The following is a 27,112-nucleotide window of genomic DNA, read 5'->3' as shown; positions in this document are numbered from 1 at the left end:
CTCCAAATTTTTAAGTTTAGAGGACTTCTCTGACCAGTCTCTTTAAGATAGCACTTTCCCTAACTCCCTGCTTCTCATCACTGCCTTGCTTTATTTTTCTTCCTAAACACAAATTAATATACTATACATTTATTTTTATGCCTGTTGCCTCCAACTAGAATGTAAGCACCATAAGAGCAAGAACTTAATTGAATTTTCTTGTTCAATGCCTAGGACAACACTTAATGAGTCATGCAAACTCAAAATGGATTCCTGAGGTAGCAGATTCTGAAATTATTATTATGTAATAAAAGAAAAAATTGTTAATGTTTGACGATTCACAATATTTTCTCTTCCCTTGATTCTAGGAAGAGGGTCTCTTAGAGGTTATATCAGCCCCCAAATTCTCCTTATTTGTGTTATTCTGGTTAATGAGTTATACAGGCCTTGTTGATATACATTACAACAGGCTTAACAAGAACTGAAAGAAAGAGAAAGAATGATGGCACGTGCTGGTTGTAGGTGAGAATCTTGTACATTGGGATTTGATTCTGAGTGAGTTAGAATTTCAGAATTTTAGGTGAACACCTTTTGGGGAGACTGTGATGGAGGGAGATATTATTCTGTGCATTAGTATTGCACATACTTGTGCTGGGACTTCATTCATCCTTTAGTATTTTCTTGAGATTCAGTGTAAAAAATTGATGTATTTATTTTTAATTTTTGTTTGCCAGACTGTATTTCTTTGAAAGCAATCCCATTCAGTAACCAAGAGCCCTCAGTTATATTTGGGTAGATAATGAAGCCTAACCTCTGGGATAGTAAACTTAAAGTGAAGTTCTCAGTTTTACCTCCAATTCAAATTATTACACCAGACTTGAGCCAAGGGTTTATTTTTATCTGACTTTCAGATTTTTGGAAAAATACTGTAAGGAAAAAGGAGTGGGTGAGGTTGGCAAACTTCTTGAGCCATGGTAGACCTCAAAAAATAGAAACAAAAACAAAACACATACATGCACACACACACTCACACACGCACACAGAGGCTCCTTCCAACATATACATATTTCAAAAAAAACACACAAGAAGAAACAAAAAGATTTAATGGAGTTTACACTGAGATCAAAATTGCTGTACAAGGGAGAATGTGCTGTTTGGGACTCTGTGTTTCAGAGAGAGAGTAGATCCTATGAATCTGCATATGTGTTCACCACATAGAAGAAATCTTAAAAATCTCCTTGCATTTTCTGCCTGGGAGTGTTTAACCCAAACTCTAAGGAGCCCCTGTTTATTAAGGAGTTAGAGTCACTTCTGGAAGTGTGGAGAAGATTGATGGCAGCCAAGCGTGGATTAATTCAAAGTTTCTAGTTCCACGAGTGAAACTGGATCCCTGAGGACTTGGAAATTGCTGTGGGATTTTCAAATAAACAGGCTTTGGAACCACTGATACAAACTAATTGCTAACAGAAACTTGAGAAACTGGCAGAAAGAACCAGGCCAATGACTGGTGAAAAATATTTGGTTTGAGCAAGATTTTTAACGGCACTGAATAGAAAGTCTCAGAGGCTGGGATGTTCTGCTGACTAACTTATTTTGCAGAGTCTGGCCTGAGGCTTCATCAGTGGATTAAGCCATCCTGATGTCCAGTTCTGTGCTGGGCTCTCCTATGCTTTAGAAGAAGTATAAGAACTGATGACTTGTTGAATTTAAAATGATTCTTCAATAAAGAAGAAAAATATTATTCGTGTTTACTTTAGATGACAGGTTTGGCTGAAGTGATTTGTCATGGACCAGTGAAGTAAAGCTTGGAGATTCCTACAAAGTTGGACAAGATTCATGAAACAGTGATTTTTAAGTTATGTTTGCTAAACATTCTTGAATTTCATAACAAAACCCAAGGGATAATTTGAATATTCACTATTGGTTGAATTCATCAAGGCTTAGGAGGAAAAGGTTGTTACTCTAGCTGCCCTCTGGAAGTTGGATTGAGTAATGATATTTATATGTGAGATGCTGGGGCAGCCTTGAATGTCAGATGTAACTCAGGCATGCCTCTGACTCTTCAAGTTGGAACCTTCAATGAGTGGGGTGCTGGTGGATGGAGAGTAGATCAGTTTGTCAATATGTGTTAGCATATTCCTCGGAGCTAGCCAGGGACACAAAATGGGGACTGTGCCTCTTCATTTGAACGTAGTATGAAAGAGTGGATCATAGTTATTCTAGGCATAGATACTAACTATATTCGGAAGTTAAATGCAAACAAATTAGTGATGGGTTAGTTGTAGGCACTGAGAAAGACAGATGATACATTTTAAATATTGGTGGGGATAAACAGTAGGAAGATGTTCCAAAAGGGAGACAAAAAGATAAAGAAAAGTTTTGGCAAAGAAGGTTATCAGTACAATCTTAAATTGACTGGACTTTAGCAGTCACTTAAACCAACTTGTTCTCTTTATTGATTAAGAGATAACTGAAGCCTCCAAATCTCCAGTAATCCATAGAATTAGCAGAAGAGCCAATCTTAGAATACAGACTTACTAGAACTTGAGTCTCTAGGTAATACTTCTCAGAGATGAAATAACTAGGGTCTTCACTAGCTGACTCCAATGGTAAATTAAGATTTGCAGAATAACTGTAGGACTAAAGAGAACAGTGGAAGGCTGGAGATGTATTTGCCCAATTCTCAGTGAGTATAAGGGGCTAACCAAACACTGAACAGAAAGTGGAAAGAGGATGGAGATTAGATGGTGGTATATGTGGTTACATACTATGCCTCAAGTTAAATGGTTTTGTAATACGAAATAGGCTGGCTATAGAAATGGCAAGGGGTAGTACACAGAGCCATTCACATAGAACAGGTTTAGTCATCAATCCCTTACAGTCATTTTAATTTTCTTGTGCAGATACTATGAAGTCAAATAGGTAAAAGTAGCCATTGATACTAGCAATCAAAATTTGCCTATGATTGCTGGTATGCCCAGTGCTAATAGTTACTACTTTCAGCCCCTACAAAGAGAAGACATGGTGAATGGGAATATGAGCATAATGCAGGTAAAGAAAAGAATGAGGGCAAATAGTGAAACCAACATTGCAGTACTAATGGAATTTTCCAGCACTGCGTGGATAGATCTGGTTCTCTATCTGCATTTTTTAATTTCTCCCACATCTTCCCCATACTCGATCTCCTTATCGAAAAGAATTTCTTCACTTTGATTTAAAAAGCATTTGCTCAAGTCACTCCTGAAGACCCCTAAGCCAATAGAATATGGATTTGTTCTTTTTGCTCTTTTAATTATGTGCCATGTAACCAATATAAATGTAGTAAACAAACCACACAATATTCATGGATCTGATTAATTCTGGCAGCCAGAGGCTAAATCTTCATAATGTAATATATCTGTGGTTGTCAGTACACAGAGGTTATATTTACTCCAAGGAACGTAAGACAGAAAAGCAAAGCAACTCTTCTAAGATCAGGGTGCACAAAAGCAGAAATAGATATAAAACATTGGTTTCATGGTTTAATATTTTGGCACTATCTTTAACTTCTTTTATACATCTGTAGCATTTGGTATGATCTGGATTACTTGGAAAAGGCAAATCTGAAAGTGATTCTCTCCTTTTCAGGTCTGCTGAATATAGTCCTATGTGAATACTAGAAACTGTAAAATAAGACAAGGCATTCTCGTAAGGGAAAAAAACCACTATACATGCTATATATGGAGAGATTTAATAGAAATTAGTCCCAGCACTGAAAAATCAGTAGTGCACATAATGTCTTATGCTTTAATACTGTTATCTTGAACATTTTGATGTGATTTACAAAAAAACTGTTACTCTCAATAAAATGTAGAAAATAAAATGTGGATTTATGTAGTATGAAATAATATGTCAAAAATAAAACTGTCAATATACTTCCATCTGTCTTTATGGAATGGTGTAATCTAGTTCTTGCTCACATATGGAACTCGAAGCACTGTGGTTTTACAAATGGAGACTCAAAAGAGACTTTAATGATGATTAATGCTAATTCTAGAGATACATATTTTGATGATGCAAAATCTATTTAATAACATGATTTAAGATGTTCAAAAAGACTCTTGTGAAACTTAAAATGAGTTTTCTTTGAAAAATGGAACTTGTTTCTTTTTCAAAAATGACATCATCCAAGATGTGTGTTTTTAATCAATTATCATTGTAGATAACTCAGAGGGCAACATGTATGGAAAAACAATGGCGTGATTAACTAGGCGTTGACCTCGTGTCATGGCACTGGTCCAGGGAGAGCTTATTAGTTTGAGCTAGCAGTAAATATGAAAATGAGGGCACCATAAATCACAACAGTAGGATTAATCTGAATGTGCTTCAGATATATGGGTAAAACCGAGACATTCTCAGTCCAAAAACAGCTACATGAAGTCAGTGAAGAGAAAATAATAATTTTCATGCACAGGTCTATGCACAATCCTTTCCATTTTATCCAGAATTTTCAATTGAAGAAATGGTCCTTTTACTTAAATAAGAATTTTCCTTAATTAAATAAATCAGAAACATGGGCACTTAGGATCACTAGTGATGCTGATCAGGACAAAATCTTTGTGAGGGAAGGGTATGTATTTTCTTTTCTCAAAGTGTTTGTCTAGTCATCCCATTAGAGACTTGGAGAATCAGCATACCTTAAGGTCATAGTTTTATACCATAAACTCATTTTGTTTAGTTTGTCTGGCTCATCCCAGAAATTTTAGATTAATTGGCTGGACCATATTAGACAATGATAGAAAATCCTTTGGAAGAGTTTTGAGGTCTGTTTTGATTCATCCCTAATACACATACACATACTTAATCAGGATTTTAAAAAGATCCTTGGGCAATGACACTTTTAAATTTATTTTCCACATTAAGAAGGACTATTCTAAAAGTTCACTGGATTTGGGGTTGTCAGGTAGATGCGTTTCTCATCTGTCACGGATATGTTGATTTTAGTTTGCAATATTAGATAATTGGTCAGAATCAACATATCTGAGTTTTCATTACCTTGTTATTTCTGGATATAAGTCTATGGGAATATGACCATAAGAAGGAAATGAAAAGAGGGGAAATGCCAGCAAGGTAATTATTTGGTATTATACCAATACCAAATTTTATTATTTGGTATTGGTATTATACCACTACCAACAATAAAATTGTTTCAGTAAATACATTTTTTTTTTTTTTTTACTTTAAGAGAAAATTCAATAAACCTGACTGGGTATGGAAACACAGCCAAATCAGTATACTAAATTAGTAGTGTTAGCTAATCAGAAACAAACATATGCTTCATACTCCTTTGGGGTTTCTATATGGGTATTCTTCCATTTATACATATTTATTTTCCATGTAGACGTACTATGTGTAAAAAATATATTTCCCTACTGTCATCTGCTTATAAGCCAGCTGCTGTTGTTGCTTTGATATTTTCCATTAAGACCAACTTATTCTTTCCCAGAGGCACTGATAATATTCACTGTAGTGTGAGTCATACTGATGGCTCCTTTCTGTCAGAAGGATGAATCAATGTGAGATGCCTAATTCCAGAAGATTCTAGGGGAGCAGAATAGATAGTCTGTATCTATCTTCTTTTAGTTCAGTCCATTCCAGAAATGTATATAGAAAAAATAATCAGTATTTGCAATCTACACCACAGGCCTCCTTAAGGGCTTTAATTGTGTTGGAGATTCACAGTAGAAGCCAAGTGTGAATAGAGTGGTGACGTAAAATTATATTGCACATGTGATTACTACCCTGGGATGATGATACACACTTTTTTCAACCTGTGTCAGAGAAAGATAAATTAACTTATTAAATGAAAAGATTATATCAAAGGAAGTTAAAAGAGAAGAAAAAAATCTATTTTTATGATTGGAGAAAATCTGAAATTATATAGGGTAGGTGAAATTTTTATGTCATTCAATTTTGTTAGAATATAGCAAGCCAATTAGTTAAAATTAAATTTCAAGCCTGATTGATTTTTTAAATATTCATTTTAAGCGCTGCATTTGGTGTTTATTATCTTATACAGGAAATATCAAAGAACGTCTGCTGCATCTAGGAATTAAATGAAACCTATACTGTCAATAGCCTAGCTGAGGCTTTTGATGAAGTATCATGGCATTTCTATATTATGCAGCACCATAAAATGCTAAACACACACAGAACACAGGACTATAAGTTTCAAAAAGCACATACTGGAAACTAGAGTGTTTTGGCATTTATAGCCGGCTAGCACGGGAAGATAATGAGGAGTTTGATACCTTGGAAATCATAACTATGAAATATATAACAATAGTTTCCCATCAAGATGGATCATATATCATGCAATATTGGAGGATAATTCAAGTCTGCAATGCAATCTGCTTTTCATTTCAAGTGGAGGGTGATGTAAGCCATAATTTACCCAGGTAGCACTCACGTGGGAAATAATGACAAATTTAGAGCAACTCTTGATATAAAAATCCACACGGGAAAGATTTGATGTCCTCTCGGCTCTCATTTTTTTTTCTCCTCCTATTCTTACCCTTCTCTTTAAGTGGAAAATCTTTTGAGTTAATATGGATTCATGATGAAATATAAGTATTTCTTAAAAAAATATAAAAGGACATATACAATGATCAGGTGTATTTCTCAAATTGTTGATGGAGATAAAGTGGGCTAAATTATTTACATGCTAGTTTATTGTGAGTATCTCAGGAAAATCTGAATTTAAATAGTTGTCTACTAAAGTCACTTCCCATGTTAAGATGTGCAATGACTCTTGTCTCATACACCTGTTACTTCTTTATCAAAAAAACTCTTTTACATCATGTAGAAATGGAGTTAGGGTAGTCTAGGACCAGCACTTGTGGATTTTGGAAAGAGCTAAATGACTGATTTCCTGCTTTAACTTGTCATCTCAATATTTGATGAACTATTGAGACATAGAAGGAAGATAGAAGGAATTGTCAGTGAAAAATAGAATAGTCCTTTGTGATCTGACCAAACAGTGTGACCTCTAGGGCCTCTGGCATTTCCCATCATCTACAGTGTAGGCTTTGGCCACTTGCCACTTGGGATCTGTCACGTGCCACTGGATGAAAATATATCTATCTAGTTATAAAGAGGTTTAGAGGGAGTTCGGCAATATGGACCTGAGCTTTAGCTCCATCTCTGCCCGTTTTTACTTTTTGGATAATATGAAGCTATCTCTCCACTCTAAAATCTAAGAACACGGTATAAACAATAGAGCAAACAGAAAAACATGAGCTTTATGTTTAATCGTTCCAATTTTTCTTCTTTTTCTGTTTAGGCTAAAGCTTACTTCTCAGTCTTTGTCTTCCTGAAAACCAAACAAAAATCAGTTACAACCAGTAGTCAAGAGACAGGCCTATCTTTTCATATCTGATGACAAGTGGAATTGTCACGGACTAGGTTCCTCGAGAAACTCAAAGGTGGGTTTGGAAGTAATTAACTGTTTTTCCACGTTGTTTCTTTTCCTTTCCTGTGTTAAGGAGTTGTAACCACCAGCTATCCTGAAACTGATCAAGCCTCACCACAAGAGCTATGCTCATGACTTTTGCCTTATCTTTAATGCAAAGATCTCTCCAGGAGGAGCTTAGGCCTCATTATGTGGAACCATGTTCTCCAACTGAGCCTGTGCAAGTGAATACCTGCCTCTCCCTTTTGAATATTCATTCCCCAACCAAATAAAATTTCCTGCTTTCCTTTGTTCAGGGACGCCATGACTTTGGAAATGATTCCTCATGGCCTCCTATTTGCTGCAAATACACTTTACTTTGTGATACAACGTCCACTGGTGTAGAGTCTTATTTAACTCACCAGGAGGCGAGCCCACTTGGTTTGGTATCAGAATCACTTCAACACTTTAACTTTCTTGTGCTTCAGTTTTATGCTTCCTTTTCGCTTATAAATGTGGTGATGGCACTAACAAAACATACTATTGCTTTCGATTATAAAAGCTAACATGAGAAAAAATAAAAATGAAATTGATATAAGTTATCAATCATTTTACTTTCGGTTAAAAATGTTTACATTTTCAAATTTGTATTTTTTTTTAATTATGAGGGAAGAGCATTATTTCAATTGATTGGGATTCTTTAACTACTCTCAGAGAGATAACAAAGAAGGTAATGGGTAAATTCCAGCACAAAGTCCTCAAGTGAAAGATTATTTAAGCATATAGCACCATCTTCCCAATGTTCATTTCAGATTTTTAAAGTTAATTCCTCTCATTTTTAGTTAGGCATTGTTTTCTAAAGAGATAGAAAACATTTGTCAAGATGGGTGAAATCTTAAATATTATTATTTAATTTCATTATAATCATTTTCTCCCTCAAAGTCAAATAACTTTAATTTCTTTTACATTCTTTTATGTCCTCCTTGCCAACCATGTAATCATTTCAGAGGTTCTACTTGAGTTTCTTTACACATATTTAAAATCAACCTTTACATTTATTCATTCTTTCAAAAATTTTGAACACAAAATTAAACAGTTGTGTGATATAAAAATAATACAAAAATTAAATATTTTAGAAAAACTATTACGTAGCAAGCACTCACGATGAAGGCTTGGATTAAATAGGCTTATACTTCAACAGCAGGGCTTAATGCTTAACTTAGATTTATTCATTTACTTACTTATAAATACCCGACATTTCACAAAGGGATTATCAGAGCTTACAAAAATAAACATAAAAAAGATAAAACAAATATTTGATAAAGACAGAGTAAAGGGAATGTAAGGGTTACATTCTAATAAACCCCTTGATATATAGCAAGTATAAACATATGTAATAGATATATTCACAGTTACTAAAGGTAGGTCTCAAAGCTTTTAGGAGTTGAAGCAAAAGGGAAACTAGTTTTAGTTATAAGAATCACAGTGTTCCTAAGACTTGAAAACAAAATAGAAAACCATAATTCAGGAAAAAATACCTAAAACTGAAAATCTGAGAAATTTTTCTCACGGCTTCTCATAAACAGATATTGGATAATGTGATATAAATATTCTCATAATGACACATTTTATTGGACTGTTTCTTATGGTTCTTCTCACACAGACAACTGGCATAAGGTTACTGGACAATTTAGTGAAAACCAATAAAAATGGTGCCAAACGTTTTGGTTCAATGCCCAGCTCTTTGGTTTGATTCAAAGATAGAGTCAAAACATATAAAAGAATAAATATTTAGCATGCCTATAAAGCCTGCATCCAACAAACAATTCCCTATAGCCGATGTTTTTGATAAGGATTAAACAGCAGAAACTTAAACATTTTTACCTGCCTGAGAAACCTGTAGTGTAGCTATTTGGTGCTGTGGATTAAGGGCTGAATTATATCCCTCAACACTCAAACAAAAATAGGGTCTTCATCTGCCTTCCTTATCTGAGATACAGTGGGCCCTAATCTTAAGAAAAGATGTGAAGAAGAAATAATACATCAGCCCAAAGGAATAGCTGAAATCCCTTCTCTCTAGGGACCATCAGCCTTAAAAACATGTAGTTCTAATGTACTTGTATGGAAATTATATCTCTGGTTAGCCACAGATTTCTTTGAGAGAGAGAAACTCAAATTCCAGTAAAATCAGTGCTACTGATGTTAACAAAAGGTGGACATGGATACTGACGTTCATGGCAAAATGTATGTTTCAATAGAACTAATTGTTTTTAGTATATCTGAGGTCAGAACACCAATCACATTCAGTACCTATGAAAGTGATTTGAAATGCACACAATGAGCTATAAATGTCGTTTTGATTTGTTTGGCTTTCCACAAAATTAAAAATGAAATGCTACTTATTTGCCAAACACATCAACTATTTGGTCAAATTCATTTTGGGGAAATCTGGAGAATGTTCCTTTGTTTTAAAAGTTGCATTTGTAGAGGAAAGAGAGGGCTTGCTCCTCAACCCCATGCTCCCAAGAGAGAAATGGTAGAGGAGAGAATTCTCCTGGAGAAAATTTCCAGGTCTGTATTCTCAAGGAAAAGTAACTTCTTATTTGCCTTTTCAGCTCCCTTCCAGGGCCACATGGCAGTTTTGTTCTGTTGCTTTTTTTTTTTTTTTTTTTTCTCCTGTAACCTCTCATACTCACAGTCCTGAAAGAGTTTAAACAAAAATGACTTTGTTTGGGTCTGCAGAATTAACACGACACTCAGGCTTATTTCTAATTGAATGCAGATGTTTTCTAAGCAGAGAAAAGCCTCAGCCTTGTGTGCATAATTCTTACACTGCCCTAATGGAGAGAAGTGAGTCCAAAATTAGCAACTTTTTAAAGCCAAGTCTGGCCATGTGCCACATACACTTTGTTGTTGTTTTTTTTCCTTGTTCATTTTCCAAGGGCGTACAGACAGAAGATCTTTAAAAATCTATACTGGGAGGGCCACCATGTTTCTAAGAAACTGAAAAAAAGAAAGAAAGCCAAGCTAATCACTGTGGCAATGCATTTTCGTCTCCCCTCTGATCTCTGCCCTCAGAAATAAAACTTGACAAAATTTGCAAAAATGTTGATCTGTGTGCAGCAGAGCAGCAAGCTTTGCAGAGAATGAGGTCAACCCAAGGGTTCTGTTTTGACTGTCTCGAGACTGAGTTGCTGACATGGACAAACCTGTGAACGCCAGATGAAGAAAAGGACTCTCTGTGTTCTTTCGACTTGTTGCTTCAACAATTTGCCACTAAAGATGTTACGACCTCATTGTTCCTTCTAGACCCAAGGCCATCTGTTTATGTGTCTAGAACAGCAAGTTTTGAGGCTGATTATATTGTCTTTTTAAAAAATCGTTTTGATTATCGAGAACCTCATAATTAGGCAGTTTGTGTACAATATCTGTGCTCTAGTGTCCTGACCACAGGACTGAAGAGAGAAAGGATGCACAGGTGATGGAAATTTGTGTTTCAGATAGAGGATGTGTGTGTCCTGTTCTCTTCCTTTCCCCATGGTGAATGATTTCAGGGCAATTAAGCAAACTTTCAAAATGTATGATTACATCTAATATGAAAATAAATAATCCCCAGAAATTACACATTCTTAATTGAGAACAAAATGTGTGAGTGGTTAGAGGGATGGTATAATAATACTAATAAGCATTCAAGAGGTCAGCCTCTGGCTTGTAGTTTAGATTTAGACAGATATTCAGGTAAAGAACAGGATCCTTGACTTTCACCAACCTCTTCAGCCCCTCATTCAACCCACTGACATGAGAATGATTCTAACTGGAGCTTTCTTGCTGCCCTGCAGTCACTGAGTTTTTATTGGTTTCAATAATATGTTTGCGCTTTGTAAAAGTTCACCTGCAATCATAGCATCATGTGAGGTTTTAGTGATCTAGAAAACACTGGCCTACCATGTATTTTGCCTTCATGGAATTATTTTCAAGGACTCGGTTATACAATCATTTGGATCCTAGTTTAGCTGGACGAAGCATCCTTTGGTATTTGGTTGAGAATAAAGCTTTTCAGCAAAGCTCAACATTTTGGGGAGAAAGGAAAGGAAGAAATATTTATTCCTATTTTTTGCAATTTAAGATCGACCTCCCAAGGAAGGCTCTATTACAGAGCCAAAGTAGGTTATAACTTTGAGAAGCTAGAAGTGGAATGTGACTTCTAGAGAACTAATTCTTCTCTTGCTCAAATAATGTATGTGAAAATGAAAAAGTCGTTAGAGCATATCCTACTGCTTTTTTTTGCCACATTTTTTTGTGCCACAATAGGTAGTAAACTACCTATTACCTAATGAAACATAAAAAATGCAGGAATCTCTGAAGTTGCGTTAATAATAAGGCAATGTTCTTGAGAGTTGGGAGGTTTTAATGAGTTTCAGCCTGTCTCCATACCTGAGAAGATTTAGGGCTTTAATGATAATTAGTATGCTACCCAAAAGTAAAAATTACAAAATGAAAGTCTAGGAAAAAGAATTGTTAGAGACATGAGAAATGTCTTTATAAATACCATTCACTTAAGTGTTCTTAAATATTCAAATTTGTTAAGCTTCTATATGCCAGGAATCATAACTAACATTGTTTCACCAAGCAAAGGCCAAGATGAGTTGAATATAGGTGCTTTAAAAATGTATATAACATTAAACAAAACACTAGCAAACCAAACCAACACCTGCTTTTTCAAAGCTTAAAGGAAAAAGGGATTATTTTTGAAGCATTTTCACATTGAAATAGTGGTAATAAAAGACTTGAATTATCTGTAATCAAGGAAAACATTTAAAGCCAATTTCAACTAAAAAGACTAACTCAGAATATTGAATCTAGTGAATGGTTTTGTTTTCCTTCCATGCAGTTCCAAAGATCTTGGGCACACTGGCACGTTGGGATGGATATCCATGAAACAAAAGCCTTTCCCCTACGCTTTAGAAGTTCAATATTAAACAGTTCTAAATGCACTTATTTTTCAGTTTCTTTTCCTGTTTGGTACCTACTCTGTTTAGTTACCTCTAGAGCACACAGCTAATTGCTCTTAGCTGGATAACTTTTGCTTTTAAAGGGAATTCATAGTGTGGTATTCTCAGGTTATCGTGTAATTGATTGTTTGTAATGGATGGGTCTTTTTGTTTAACCAAGGATTTCTGACCTTTAAGACTGTTAGTATTTCTAGGTGATATTTATTCTGTTGATCTCTTGCTTTCATTGTTTCTTTGCACTCTTTGTGTGTAGTTTCTGTGTTTAAGCTAGTGATTTCATGTATTTTGAAACTAAACACTCAATCTTCTTTGTATACTTTCTGGTCTGTGCCTATGGAAGCACTCTCTTAATGCATTAGGGAGATGTTGAAATCTTGGTTTCAGATAAACCCTAGTGCTTCCTGTTGTTGGGGGAGGGGTCACTTGATGTGGCTTAACAACTTTGGTTTATTTTCTATTTGATCCTGGTTTATTATATCTAATAATATCAGGCCTTGGCATTTTAGACACTTGCTGAGAAATGAGGAAGAGAAAAAAATTCCTACAAGATCTTCACACTATAGATTATTTTCTACTTTCTTGGAATGATAAAGGGTAAAATGATACACTTAAAATAATGCTATTTATTCCCCAAGGATAATATCAGGTTATAAATTATCTACCAGGTGGCATGAAGCCGATTCTCATAGGTTAGGTAAGATTGTGGAGTTGGGGAGCATGCCCACATTTTACCACTGAAATAAAATTTTAAAAAATGCCTAAGGAGGTTCTAAAGGAAAGAATCAAACAACCAAAGGGGTTTGTGAAAGTGGAAAGGGCCAGTGGAACCCTTTTTATCTTAATAATTCATTCTGCACTTAACGGGCTCATAAGCCCATAAGCAAGGTTGAACTTCCAGTGTACATTACTGGAGTTACTATGCTCACTCCTGCTCTCAGCCAGTCTGCCTGAATCCCTGTCCAATGGCCTGGCGCCTGGCGTGAGAAGGCTGGACTGGGAGTGGAATGATGACTCTGATTCACTGCACCCTAAAGTGGATGCCATCCAATCTTCCAAAATCACTCCTGTGTTAGCTAAGCAATCCCGTTTCTAGAGAACATGAAAACCTTTCAGGAGTCTTCAAAGAATAAAAGCAGTAATCAAAAGTGAGGTACTTAAGCAGTCCCAGCAAGCAAGAAAATGCAACAAATACCATTCCATTTCCTGGCTTTCAAAAATTGAAAAAAGGACATTTAGCCCCGAAGTGCATTTAAGAAAGAAAAATCAAGACAGTATAGCAGAAGCTGGGGGAGGAGGAAACACATGGAGTAAAAATTCCCTCTGAGCCCACGGAAGGCAATAAGAGTTCTCATTTAACCTCGGAAAATGACTTGAGAATCACTTGTACTTTGAAACGATTCTAAATTGCAAACTAATTTCCCAGTGGGATATGTTGATGGCCTACTGTACACAGCATAAATAATGAGTTTGCAACTAGGACCCCAAATAAAGCAGTGCACGTTCGTGGAATTTATGAACAATTTTTTTTTCCCCATCTGACATTGCAATGTTAATGCTTCCAGTTAGGAGTTTTACTATGTCAGCAGGTGAATTCCCTGGCAGTAAGTCAAGCTTTAATGGAACATGCTGGTAGGAACGATTATGCTGCTGCAGTGTAAAAACTCTGGTGTCAGTATTAGGCTTCTAGAATACATGGGCACAGCCTGTTACCTGCCCTGATTGCAGGTGTTCTTGGCTGTTTGACTTTCAATGCTACACTTCAAATTGACCGTGACAAAGTAAAATTTCTATCTTATAAAGTATTTTAGAACTGCAAATTATAATGATATCTAGTCAAACCTTCTTTTTTATAAAAGGAAGAAATCTGAGGCTTGAGGGGTTACATGGCTGGTTAGATGATACACATTAATAAGTGGTAGACCCGGACTCTAACCTAGGATTCATCTATTCCCTTGGTGTTCTGTTCCTGTCTCCACTGAGGATGCTGCCTTTTGTTGAACAACAAAAATGGTGAGTGCAATAAATTTTATAAATATGTTTAAGAAAACTGAAAAAATATGAATCTGAAATATAATTTAATAACAAAGCAAAGCATACAACCTGGTGTATCTGAACATCCAGACTTTTCTGACTGAGAGACAGACATAGAACAAGACCAGTCTACAAGTGATTATGATACTTTTACAAGGCTTCACCCTATTTTAAATTCATCCTTTAAAAATATTATTAGATTGACTGTCACTAGAGAGTTAATATGATGCCTATAACAACTCACTGGGGTTAAGACCTGGTGGCCTTACCTGCTTTCAAAAGTGAAGAAATCCCTTTGAGGCAGGAACAATCGGTGTTTTCCAAGAAAGGCTTGTGTGCCATAAGTCTTACACTACCATAAGGCGGAGCCTGGGTAGACTCAGCCATAGCTCTTCTGAGATCGCTCAGGGGTGTCTACACGGTGGGGGCCATGTGGTTTACTCCACAAGAGCAATGCCCAAATTCTTAGCCCCCTACACCAAGGTGTTTACTCTGCTACACGGTATATATTCTGCACCTCAACGCAGTTCCATTTATACAACCTTTGTCAAGCATCCCAAGGCTCACATAGCTTGCAAATTGCTTTGTTGCACCTTCTTCATTAGACTCCCAGGTGTACAAGTAAGAGCTGGCTTCTAGTCTAGCATGAGGATTGGTGCCACCAAGACAAAGCCATCCCATCTGGGCTGGGGATGGCAACCAGCAATTCTTTCTTCATCAGTTCTTTTTCTTCTTCTTTACGTTGACTATTTTAGTCAACTCTCCTTTCAAATCCTCTATTTCATTCCTTCATCATCAGTCTCCATAGATAACCATCCTTTTCCTTTTTCATAGAGAAAGTCAGTTGGCAACACCTCAAACTGCCACCCATCTCCAGCAAAGTGTCCTCAAAACCATCATCCTCTCATTTCCTATATCTGTACTTCTATTGTCTGGATCCTATTGCATTTTGCTCCAAAAATTGTCCACTCTTCTCACATAAGGCTATCCCTCTTAGCAGGCAAACATGTTCAAATCCCCTGAATCTAAGAGCCAGAAGAAAAATAGAAACAAAAATCTCAGTAGGCCATACATCTCCCTTTAGCTGTTACTCTGCCAAACTTCTATAAAGAGCAACCTGCACCCCCACACTCCCATCACTTCCGCATTTCTACTCTTTCCCTGTGAACACACACCTCTGCCGCCTCACTTGGACATTGTACCAAAATTGTCAATGACTTTTCAGATGCTAATGTCAAAGAGCGTGTCTTCAACCTCCTAGCCTTCTCTGCTGAATTTGTTCCCGGAGAACAGCTTCTCCTTCTTGTAACTCCTCTTCCTTTGGTGTCAGACACCTCTTTGTCCTGGTTCTCCTGTAGCTGCTCTTGGAAATTCTCAGCAAATTCCTGTTTCTATCTGTTAAATGTTGATGTGCCTCAGGATTCCATGATTAGCCTTTGTTTTCATTCCATTCCCCCGTTCCCTTTGAGTGAAAATGTGGCTTTCATGGCTGCAACTCCCATTTTTATAACTCCCAAATCTACATTTCTAACCCAGACTTCTCGTCTATGTAATAGACAAATATGTTTTACTGTCAACTAAACTTCTTTTGCGGGAATTTACATATGAATGTCTTCCTAAATAGATGCAAATCTGGAGACAGCACCTTCTTACCTAATTCTACCTAATCTTTCCATGTTCTTCATCTTGATGAATGACATATTCATCCACTCAGTTGACTAAATCAGGTAACTCAGGGATGTATTCTTTACTTTTCCATCTCCTTTAACTTTTCAATCCAATTGGTGACAACAATTCTATATATATTCTTTCGTCTTTTTTTTGTTTAATAATTTTATTTATTTATTTTTCCCCCAAAGCCCCAGTAGACAGTTGCATGTCACAGCTGCACATCCTTCTAGTTGCTGCATGTGGGACTCGGCCTTAGCATGGCCGCACAAGCGGTGCATTGGTACGCGCCCGGATCCGAACCCGGGCCGCCAGTAGCGGAGCGCACGCACTTAACCGCTAAGCCACGGGGCCGGCCCTATTCTTTCGTCTTAATGTCTCCCAAATCTTCTGCCTGTTCATTATCTCACCTCTACTGCTTTAGTTTAGACCAATCAGCTCTCTCCTAGTTTATGGATTACTGAAATGGAAGGCTAAGTGGTTTCCCTGCCTTCACCTATGTCCTTCTCCATTCATTTCCCCCAGTGTAGGCAATGAACTGAAAAACATTCTTCAAATGCTCCGTTACTAAGGTTAAAAGTCAAACTACTTAATATGGAGTTGAAGGCTTTTTGTCATTTATTGTCTCTCTACTCTACAGTCTGGAACACATGCTAAATTGCCTGGAAAGTCCCTTCGTCTCATCTGTACCATAGCATTTAGACATTGTATTCTTCTTGGTGTTCATCTTTTCCCTTCTCCATAAGACACTTGGTGGGAGATAGGGACCATGTCTTTTAACACCTCACAATGTCTGGTGCATAGTAAGTACACAATAATATTTCTTAAGTGAATGATGGCCAGTTATCTAAAGTACATTATTAAAATTATGATCATATACTCTAAAGTACATGCTTTTATGTATTATTTTTTTTTCAGTATTTATTTATTTTATTTTTTATTTTATTTTGTGAGGAAGACCAGCCCTGAGCTAACATCCAATGCCAATCCTCCTCTTTTTTTTGCTGAGGAAGACTGGCTCTGGGCTAACAACCGTGCCCATCTTCCTCTACTTTATATGGGATGCTGTCACAGCATGGCTTAACAAGCAGTGCGTCAGTTGGCACCCGGGATCCGAACCGGCGAACCCTGGGCCACTGCAGTGGAGCATGCGCACTTCACCGCTTGCGCCACCAGGCCGGCCCTGCTTTTATGTATTTTTAATCTTTTTGTTCAATTACATGTATTTACAAAGTATCAAAAAATACATTGTGCGTTTTTCCAATTCTTATTTAGCTTTTTAAATCTAATAATAACCATATTAATTGAGGACTTATTTTTCTCGGGCACATTTTGCATTTATTTACTTATTTAATTTTTCCAACAACTACATGGTTATTATTATTATCTCCATTTTACATATGAGAAAATTGATGCACAGAGAGAGGCACAGTGGGGATTGGAAGCCAGCTGATGTGGGTCCAGTGCCCTGCTTCTGAATCACTATGACACCCTGCCAAATAACAGTGTTTACATGGCCTTGGGATTGTGCTTCAACCTAGCTTTCCTTCTCACCCATCCTTTTTTTCTACACTCCTTTGAACTTTATTTTTGGAGTTTCAACCATCAATAGCAATATACTTCTCAACTTGAGGATGATGCCTCTTCCCAAGGCTAGCCTATTCTTGTCCCTAGATGTCCATAATATGTGCATAGGATGGAGAACTATGTCAATATAAAGTGTAAAGAGAGGATTAAGAAAAATGGCCATGAACGAGCTCAGAAGTGGCAAAAAATGTTAAAATCTAATAGTGCTTGAACATTCTATTCAGAACCCAGAGGCAGTAAAATGATATTTATAATATATTTAGAGCATCTACCCAAATTGTTCCATAAAAGATATGCAAAAGTGGTGGAGAATCCTTTTGCATTTTTTTTTTTTTTTGGCATTTTTTTTGTATTTGTTGACTGAATTGTGAGTGAAAATATATCCCAGGCAGTGTCCATGACATGAAGAGCTCCTGATATGTTCATATACCTCCAGAGTCACACGATCCCCAAACCTCCAATTAGTATAAAATCTTTAAAAATAAGGTATAATATTCATATTCTAAAATACACTCTTGCAAATGCTAAGTTCTTTTTTACAGTCTTATGACTTATGTCAGGGTAATGGTGACAGAAGGAATAAATCTGTTCATTTGTTTATGCCCACAGTTGAAAACAAAGTGAATATCAGCCAACATAATTCAGTTGACAATCTTCTAAAATATTCTCCTCCCACACAAAGCAGCAAACTTTATATTTGCAGAAAATATTTGTCCCAAGCTGCAAGCAGTATTATATTGACTCTTCATTTCAAACTACTAAATCACCATATTTAGGTAGGCTGCAAATGTCATCAGGTGTCTTTCAGCACATTCTAAGAATGAGAAATGTGGTGGAAAATATTATACACTCTTAAAAGAACTGCATTTAATTTAACCAATTTTTCATGGATATCAGTGCGAAAGTAACGTAGTCTGCATTTACCAGCTTTTGAGCAAGCAGCCAGCCATTTGCTTTAGCCCGCTGGTTAACTTGGATTGGTCGGTGTGGATCCATGAGATTGTGTGGTCTGGCCAGATCTGTCAAAAGAACCTGAGGGAGGGCCAGCCCCGTGGCTTAGCGGTTAAGTGCGTGCGCTCCGCTGCTGGCAGCCCGGGTTTGGATCCCGGGCGCGCACCGAGGCACCGCTTCTCCGGCCATGCTGAGGCCGCGTCCCACATACAGCAACTAGAAGGATGTGCAGCTATGACATACAACTATCTACTGGGGCTTTGGGGGAAAAAAATAAAATTAAAAAAAAAAAAACGAAAAAAAAAAAAAAAAAAGAACCTGAGGGAAGTGGGACACTCAGTCACCTAATCTTCACATTTCCTTGACTGCCAAGTGCAAAATGTGAAGACATTTCATTGTCTGAACTGCGATTGCATTCTGAACTCCACAGTGATATTCAAAGTCAAACTAAAATTTCTTAACTCTTATCACATCATGATTTTTTAATTAAAAATCAATGTTTGCCCTTTCCCTTTTAGTTGCTAATGTATTCCATATGTAAAAGGCATGAAACAATTAAGCAGCAAAACCCAGTAAGATAGTCTTTATTTTTTTTGTAAGTAATGTTTTGAAAGTAATGTTTTTAATTAATTCATTTTTTCTTTTTATAAACGTTTACAACTGATACCTACAATGTATCTGTCACTATGCTAGGCAATAGGAATGCAAATATAAAGATATCTTCTCTGCTTTCAAGTGGGTAATAATGTCTTGAAGGAAACACAAAAATAAGTTACAGTGGGATATGATAAGTGCTTTAGCGGTAATACGAATAAATACTGTGGAAAACAAAAAAGAAAAACTATAAATTCTTGGGGTTTAGCTGATAGCCTCATAGAGAAGAAATCTTTGCCTTAATGAGTGAATAAAAGTTCACCTGAAAAGGGGATTTGCCTTGTACAGGAGTGCAAAAACGGTCTGATCTGTCTTTCAACTTGTGCTACTGCAGAGGAGGGTGAGTGTGGTATTGAGAAGGGATGAAGATTGAAGGGACCTTTTTACCGGATCAAAGGAAAAATGCAGGGTGAATAACTTTGAGCTTTTATCTTAGAAGTTATTTTCATTTCATCTGAATTTGAGGAGGTTTGTAAATGTCTAGAAGACTTGCAGTTGGGCTGTATTTGCAAACATTTCAAGACACTGAGAAGATTTTGTGCCCTTTAATGGTTACAAGCATTCCTTAGATTTAGGCAATAGCAATTAGGAATCAGAAGACCTATCAAAATGATACAAGGAAGAGTTGTGATCATAGAAGCATAGAAGACATATGGGTAAATTTTGAAGAACTGCAATTACAGAGACTGAGAATGCTCCACTATTATCTTGAAGGATTTCACACTACAAGACAGCCAGTTTTTCATAAACAACAACAGAAACTATAGCCACAGAATTATAATGATGAAGGAAGATCTGAATGAAGACCCTGGTCAGGACTCCCTGTCCTGTTGCTTCTAGATAAGGTTACAAATACCAAGGTGAGGAGGCAATCTCAGTTAATAAGTTACAATTATGCCTGCACATTATTTACTTTTCATTTTATGTATAGGCACAAAGGCTACTGGTGTAATGTTTAGTTGTACATTTCTTGGCATGGGGGCAGCTCTCCATAAATACTGATAGAATGAATGAATACATTGTAAATTGTTCCACAAAGTAGTTTTCTTCCCCCCATATTAATCCTTCATTGGTTATTATAAAGTCCACATTAAAAGGATCCCTGCAGCTCTTGCCGAGTAAAGGTCTTAGAAGTGGAAGGACCTACCAAACATGTACAGCTACTATTGAGCTATTCCAGTTAGATAGACCACGGAGAGTGCTGCTGAAACAGGGGTTCTTCAGTCTGAGAGCGCCTCCCTGTAGGTTAGCTTCTTTTTTAACTTACAGTTCTTGGCTTTTTATAAATATAGCTTAAATTGACAAAAATAAATAAATAAATAACAATCTGGGTTTGGTAGATTCTCATGGTGGCTGTGAGACTGATAACTCTTTTGGTGAGAGGAGTTTGTGTAGGAAGCAAAAAACTGTCATGAGTGATATATTCACAATGGCTCTTATGAAAAAAGTTTCCTCACGTGCTCCATCTTTATTATTTACTGTTAGAGACATTCCTCAAAGCCCAGACCATCTTCAAGAACAAAGAAAGGCCTTCTAAGCAATTTTACAGGAAAAGGGAGAATTTGAAAGCTTTTAATGCTTTTAAAAAACCATCAGAAGATAACTTAAATTTTACAGTACCCATCAGAAGTCCAAATAACCAAAAGCTAAAATAATCCAAATGTGATTGTTGTATCTACCTTTATTCATACTATTTAATTTAGGACTAGAAATAACATCCTAGTTCTTTCTGAATCACAGAATAAAAATTAAATTTAGAACAATTTTGTGGGTATATATATTCGGTAATCTTTTATTTGAATTGGTCAATCACATAAATGTTATACATTCATTCATTCATTCAAAAAAGCATTTCTTTTCTACTATTTGAGAGACAATATGCTAGATGCTGGGGTACAAATAAATTGATTGGTCCCTGTGCTGAAGAAACTTACAATCTAGTATATTAGAACTGGAACTTTTTGTTTGTTTTGTCATATCACTTTGGCCCATTGACTGACACATTTGGCTAAGATGATGGATTTACAGTCATTGTGCAAAAAAAAGGTGCGGCCAAAGGATATTAGGAAGAATGAAAGGATAACAAAAGGCCTTCTATCACTTATATTGATAGCAACATCTTATTGTTATTTTTTTTTCACAAAAAAAGTGTCATTTTTTCATCAGTTGAAAACCTGTCATTAGGATACTTCAGGCCAAAACTCATTCAAGAAATAACCACAGCCACATGGCGGTAAAGAAAATTCAAGATATAAGGCAACTGAAATCATAAATAGCTCCTTGCTCAACATAATTGCTCTTTCTCCTCTCAATACCCCTGTTAACATTTTGCAATTGGAATGTTTTCCATCTGTGCCTTTGCTTGAATTGTGTGAATATAGCTGATGAAAACTATTATCACTCTGTTTTCAATCTGCTTTGTGTTGACACACTCACAACCAGAAAAATGTTAGCTCAGTCATACACTTGATGATGTATATGCTTTACGTCCCAAGTTCAAAGTTTCCCATCTGTACTTCAAACTGCTTTACTCATTCTTATTGTGGTAGAGAATACCTACATACACACATGTAGAAAGATTATCCATAGGATAGAGAATTGTGAAAGTTGTATTGGGTTCTTTTAAATATTTGGGTTAATGTTAATTGTAAAGAATAAATAAAAACAATAGAATATATTAATTTAGCAAACTTTGGTTCTTGGTATTCTTCCAATAAATTGTTTTATTCAGGCTTCTCTCTCATGTGTTTTTACATGTTCTTCTCAGAAGCCTGCAGTAGTGACCAAGTCCTGCTCCAGATGGCACCGCTCACGCATAAATATATGAGAATGGAGTCCCTGAGACTGCAATGCTCAACCTCCTTGGTTTACGTAGTGGCGCTGGGGTAGAGACTTCATGACTACCACATTTGTCTCAGACCGCGGTGGGGCCAAGTTAGACCAAATCCATATCAGTGAAGTGGAAAAGGGGGCCAGCCCCATGTCGCAGTGGTTAAGTTCAGCATGCTCTGCTTCATCAGCCCGGGGTTCACAGGTTCAGATCCAGGGTGCGTTCCTACATGTCACTCATCAAGCCATGCTGTGGCGGCATCACACACACAAAATAGAGGAAGACTGGCACAGATGTTAGCTCAGGGCCACTCTTCTCTCAAGCAAAAAGAGAAAGATTGGCAACGGGTGTTAGCTCAGGGCCAATCTTCCTCACCAAAAGAAAAAAGTGGAATGGTATTGGACATCATAATGCTTATTGTTTTCTGCATATGGAAATTTGTTAATTGTGAGATTGGAGAAGAAGGTGCATCATTGAAATAATTGGGAAAATCAAAGGCTCAGACATAAGGAGGGAGTGACCAAAAGGTGAACTTAAACTCAGGGAGGGGAAATGAATGTGCTGTAGGGTCTTTACTTCTTGTTTGAATTAATAAAATAGAAAATTGTACAATCATTTGATTATATAATGATATCATCCACCTTTGTCATAGTTAAGATGATTAGAAGAAATTTGGACTGGAAAAAAGTCAACAAATGCTATTTTATGTTTCCATGTCAAAAATATTAATATATAATTTAGAAAAAGATAGTTTCTCTAGCTCAGAGGATGCTCAAAAAGAAACCTGTGAAAGATGTTATGCTTTTTTTCAGTTTCTGAGGGAGTGTGACTGAAAGGATTATGACTGTTTTCTTCTCAATGACACAGAGATAATGGCAGTGTCCCTCCCTGGGCCCATAGCAGAAATAATTAATGCAGTCTACAGCAGGAAGCAACACTTCCAAAAAAGCCATAGAGTTCTTCATTCAGTTTCAAATGGCAACCTTAGAAGCATAGTAAACAAAGATACTGCTGAAAATACGATGTGTTTGAAAGCCATAGTTTGTCTTTTCATTGAGGAATTACATTAGGAGAAATATGCAAGTGAATGCTAAGTAAATTAATTGTTAATGGGAATTGTGCTTCTTATGGACTGAATGTATGTGTCTACCAAAATTTACATGCTGAAGTCCTAACCCTCAGCGTGGCTGTAGTTGGAATAAGAAACTCATTAAGGTTAAACAAGATCATAAGTGTGGGGCCCTGACTCAACAGAATTAGTGTCCTCGTAAGAAGAGACACAAGAGAGCTTGCTCTATCTAGCTCTCTCCATGTACACTGTGCTAAGGAAAGACCACATAAGGACATATCAGAAGGCGGCCGTCTGCAAGCCAGGAAGAGAGGCTTCACCAGAAACTGACCCTGCTGGACCTTGATCTGGAACTTCTAGCCTCCAGAACTGAGAAAATAAATTTCTGTTGTTTATCTGGATGCTTGCCGTCCAGTCTATGGTACTTTGTTATGGCAGCCCAAACTAATATAGTGCTTTTGTTAAAAAAAGAATATTATAGCTAATTATATTTATGGATGTCCTTTGTTAAAACCTCCCTTTCTAAAACAGTCATTGGGAGAATTCTCATATATGTAAGCATCTTTGTTATGGGTATTGCTCACCCATTCGTTTGTGTTTATAGTCCTCAGGTACAACATAAACTAAGTAAAATACCAAAACTTATAACCAAACAGACCATTACCTACTTGGTCCTTCTATTGTGTAGCTCATGCTTCTAGGTTTCTCTAACTATTATTTTTTTTTGAAAGGGGATGATGAAATGTTCATAGTGGACAGTACGGGTACTTCTAAACCCAAGTAATCCAAATATTCTGTGTCAATATCTACTCATGTTGGCGGAACATTTGTGCAGCGCTCAGTGGAATATAAGGTATTTCTATGCTTGAATAGTTTGTAGCTGATTAAATTTGTAGCATGCAATATCTCTTCCTAGGAAATATGCTAATTTCATATCGCTGTTTTATGATGGTCGTGTGCAAGCATGCACACAAGTGTGTATATGTGTGTGTGCTTGTGCACTTTCAACACATACTTCCCATTTCTCCAGGATTATCCAGGAAGGCATTTTCCGGAGAGCTGTGTTTCTAAGGTTCACATGAACATCTGCAGTTTTCAAGGTGAAAATGATTCCTCCTGGACTGGTTTTAACAACAAGCTGGGTAGTGCAAAGTGAAGGGGATTAAGGCAGACAATGTGACCACACACCAATTTCCTCCCTTACAAACCTTTTATAGCACTTATCAGAATTTTAATTCCATCTGCTAAGTAAGACAGGTCCCCAGAGCAGAGGTTACGCATGCAGCCACAGGTTCGAGTCCTTAGCTGCTTTTTCATTACATTGTGCACCGCAATTTCTGTGGGCCTCTTTAGTGATGGAGCAAGGGATATTTGAGTTAGATGGTTAATTCTTTTATTTATTTTTTCAACAGGAACAGAAACCATGGATGTTAAAGACCATTTGCCCATTGCTGGATAAGGATAGCCCTATGATACTTAAACCCAAATAGTCTCAACCTATCAATTGGCATTTTTAGAACACTCACTGGTCCTTTCCATTACACTATTTTAGAATGATTTAAATATAATTCTTGGAAGGGAAAAGATCTTTCCTTAACAAAGCCGGAGTAATCATTGGCAGGCAGCAGAGATGGGCTGTGTTAATGTCAATTTCTTTACTTTTTACAAATGCCACCTGTGTCACCAGCATTGATTTGAAGGTGATGTAATTTTCTTGCAAATCCATTAGTTTTATAGGTTTTTGGCAAGCCTCACTGCTGTGTTGATTAGATATAGTAACTGTGTCTATTTAAACAGGGTTTTAAATGCTTGGCTCTACTCTCTCTATTGGCTGGATAACAAGACATACAGTAGATGCTTTAACTTAAGATTGCGCTAAGCAGTGATTTGACACATAGCTTAGTGTTTGGCCATTTGTGATAATTAGTACTTTAATTGTGGAGTTAACTGCAGGGACCTGCAAGACATACTTTTAAGTGGTCCTGACAAATAAGATACAGCCTCTCCATCCTCTTTGGGTGGTTTTATTCTATCAGTGTTTCTCAAAGTGCAGTCCTCAGATGAGCAATATCAGCATCATCAGGGAAATGCAAATTCTTGGCCCCACCCCAGACCCGCTGAATCAGAACCTCTGGGAGTGGGGCCCAGTAATCTCTGCACTACCAAGCCCTCCTAGTGATTCTTCCCCACGCTAGTTTGAGAACTACTGGTATAAGAGAATCCCTGACACACGGGTGCTGCTATATTTTGGCACTAAACAATTCAATGTGAATTACTTTTTAATTACTCTTAATGAATTAACCTTCTATATCCAAGTTAGTTAATGCTGGAAAATCCTTTAATAATAATAAAAAAACTATCAATCATCTCTTAATTTTTGAATATTTATCTTTACCCTGATAGATGGTGGCTTTTTATAAATGTATTAAGATTGAGGTTTGGGGTGCAGGAAAGCAGCTAATCTTTATTTTCCTTATCTCTCTTTCCCTCCCCGTTTTCATTGTCTAAAGAAGTTAACATCACATGCTCCATTAAACAAGATGCAGCTTTTATTATCTTTTATCTTTCCTGAGCCCTTGCTATAAATGCTACTTGATTACTCTTGCATGTTGAGATAGACATTTAGAATAATCAAAACATCAAGAAAGTGATGCTTGGTTAAGCTAGGGCAGTACGGCTTCCTCGACATAAATAAATGGGTTGAGACTGATACAAACATAAGTTCTGTTGGATGGGCTAAGATGGTGTTTTACAGAAGGTGTAAGGTGTGAGACTGGATGCTAACGATTAAACAAACAAAATGTTAATAAATGTATTTTCCAACAAAAGAAGTGTTAAATTCCCTAAGGGAAAAGAAGAGCCCCGGTAATTTAGAGATCTGAAATTCACTGCAGTTAAATCTTAAAGGTGATTAATTTAGTTGTTCATTTGTGCATTCATCTGTCAAATATTAATTTTGAAGTTTTCATATCTCATCTTGTTGTCTGCTTTTAGCTGAGCTGGAATTATGTTTCCAGAATTCCCTTCCCTGCATAGTTTCAGATTAGTGTGGGCCACAAGAAGAGACATTTTGCGTGAGATTTGGAAGACAGAAGTGAAACATAGCTATGTTCTCTTCTGGGCATCATGTCACTTATCCCTTGGCTCACCTTGCTGAAATGGGACAACAGCCATGGTGCAGCACTTCCAGATCCCGTTGGATACCCTTCCTAGCTTCTTAGATTCCTGCATCACTTGTAGGTTTACTTTCATTATAAAAGATACTGGCTTCTCCTACGGGTCCAACTGTCATCAAAGGTAGATTCTTAGAGGTTGTTAGAGACCAATAGGAGTGCCTATCCATCCTTGCGGATTTCAGCTTGTCCTCACAGTTCCTGATCTATCCTTGTTCAGTCCTCACTCTCCACTTTATATTTGTCTTTCCTTCAGGACACCTGCCCTACTGATAGTGGGCCACAGGTCTAGACACAGGAGCAACAGCTTCAGGCAGACTCTTCATCCAGCTCTCACAATTTCATAAAGTCAAATCCCCATAATAAATCCTTTGTTAGATATCACTCCTAGTGTTTCTACTTCTCTGATTGAACCATGATACAGAATTTTGGACTAGAAATGGTTCAAGAAGAACTGAATATGAAACTGATAGTTTCTCCAAATTAGTTCTGAGATTTCTGGAATTGATTCTCTGCTTTGTTTAGATTCAAAGGCATCACTGGCCCTATTTCTTGTGGTAAAGGGGCCAAGGCATGCAATGACAAAGCATTTACTTAAGTCATTACCTGCAACCACATACCTTTAGAAGACAAGAATTTAGTTATCAAGCATGTGGTGGCAAAACCCCCAAATTTCTATAACTTATGAGTCACAACTATGTATTTCTGGCTCCTATTACATGAAGACTT

General features: G+C 36.9%; 2 long non-coding RNA genes across 2 annotated transcripts in view; both read left to right on the top strand.

The window, feature by feature from the left end:
- Positions 1–7,440, top strand: part of LOC131414096 (uncharacterized) — a 45,176-nt gene extending 37,736 nt beyond the window's left edge. The window contains exon 8 of the long non-coding RNA XR_009222107.1: positions 7,301–7,440. This is a non-coding gene — a long non-coding RNA (uncharacterized LOC131414096). The remainder of the gene's footprint in view (positions 1–7,300) is intronic.
- A 6,901-nt stretch (positions 7,441–14,341) lies between these two features.
- Positions 14,342–25,824, top strand: LOC131414095 (uncharacterized). Its single transcript, XR_009222106.1, has 4 exons — positions 14,342–14,430; positions 23,942–24,063; positions 24,241–24,310; positions 24,623–25,824. It is a non-coding gene; the product is annotated as an uncharacterized LOC131414095 (long non-coding RNA).
- The last annotated feature ends 1,288 nt before the right edge of the window (positions 25,825–27,112 follow it).

The sequence above is a fragment of the Diceros bicornis genome, chromosome 14 (assembly GCF_020826845.1).
Source record: "Diceros bicornis minor isolate mBicDic1 chromosome 14, mDicBic1.mat.cur, whole genome shotgun sequence".
NCBI lineage: Eukaryota > Metazoa > Chordata > Mammalia > Perissodactyla > Rhinocerotidae > Diceros > Diceros bicornis.
The sequence above is the reverse complement of the archived record's forward strand: the minus strand, read 5'-3'. Positions and strand labels throughout refer to the sequence as shown.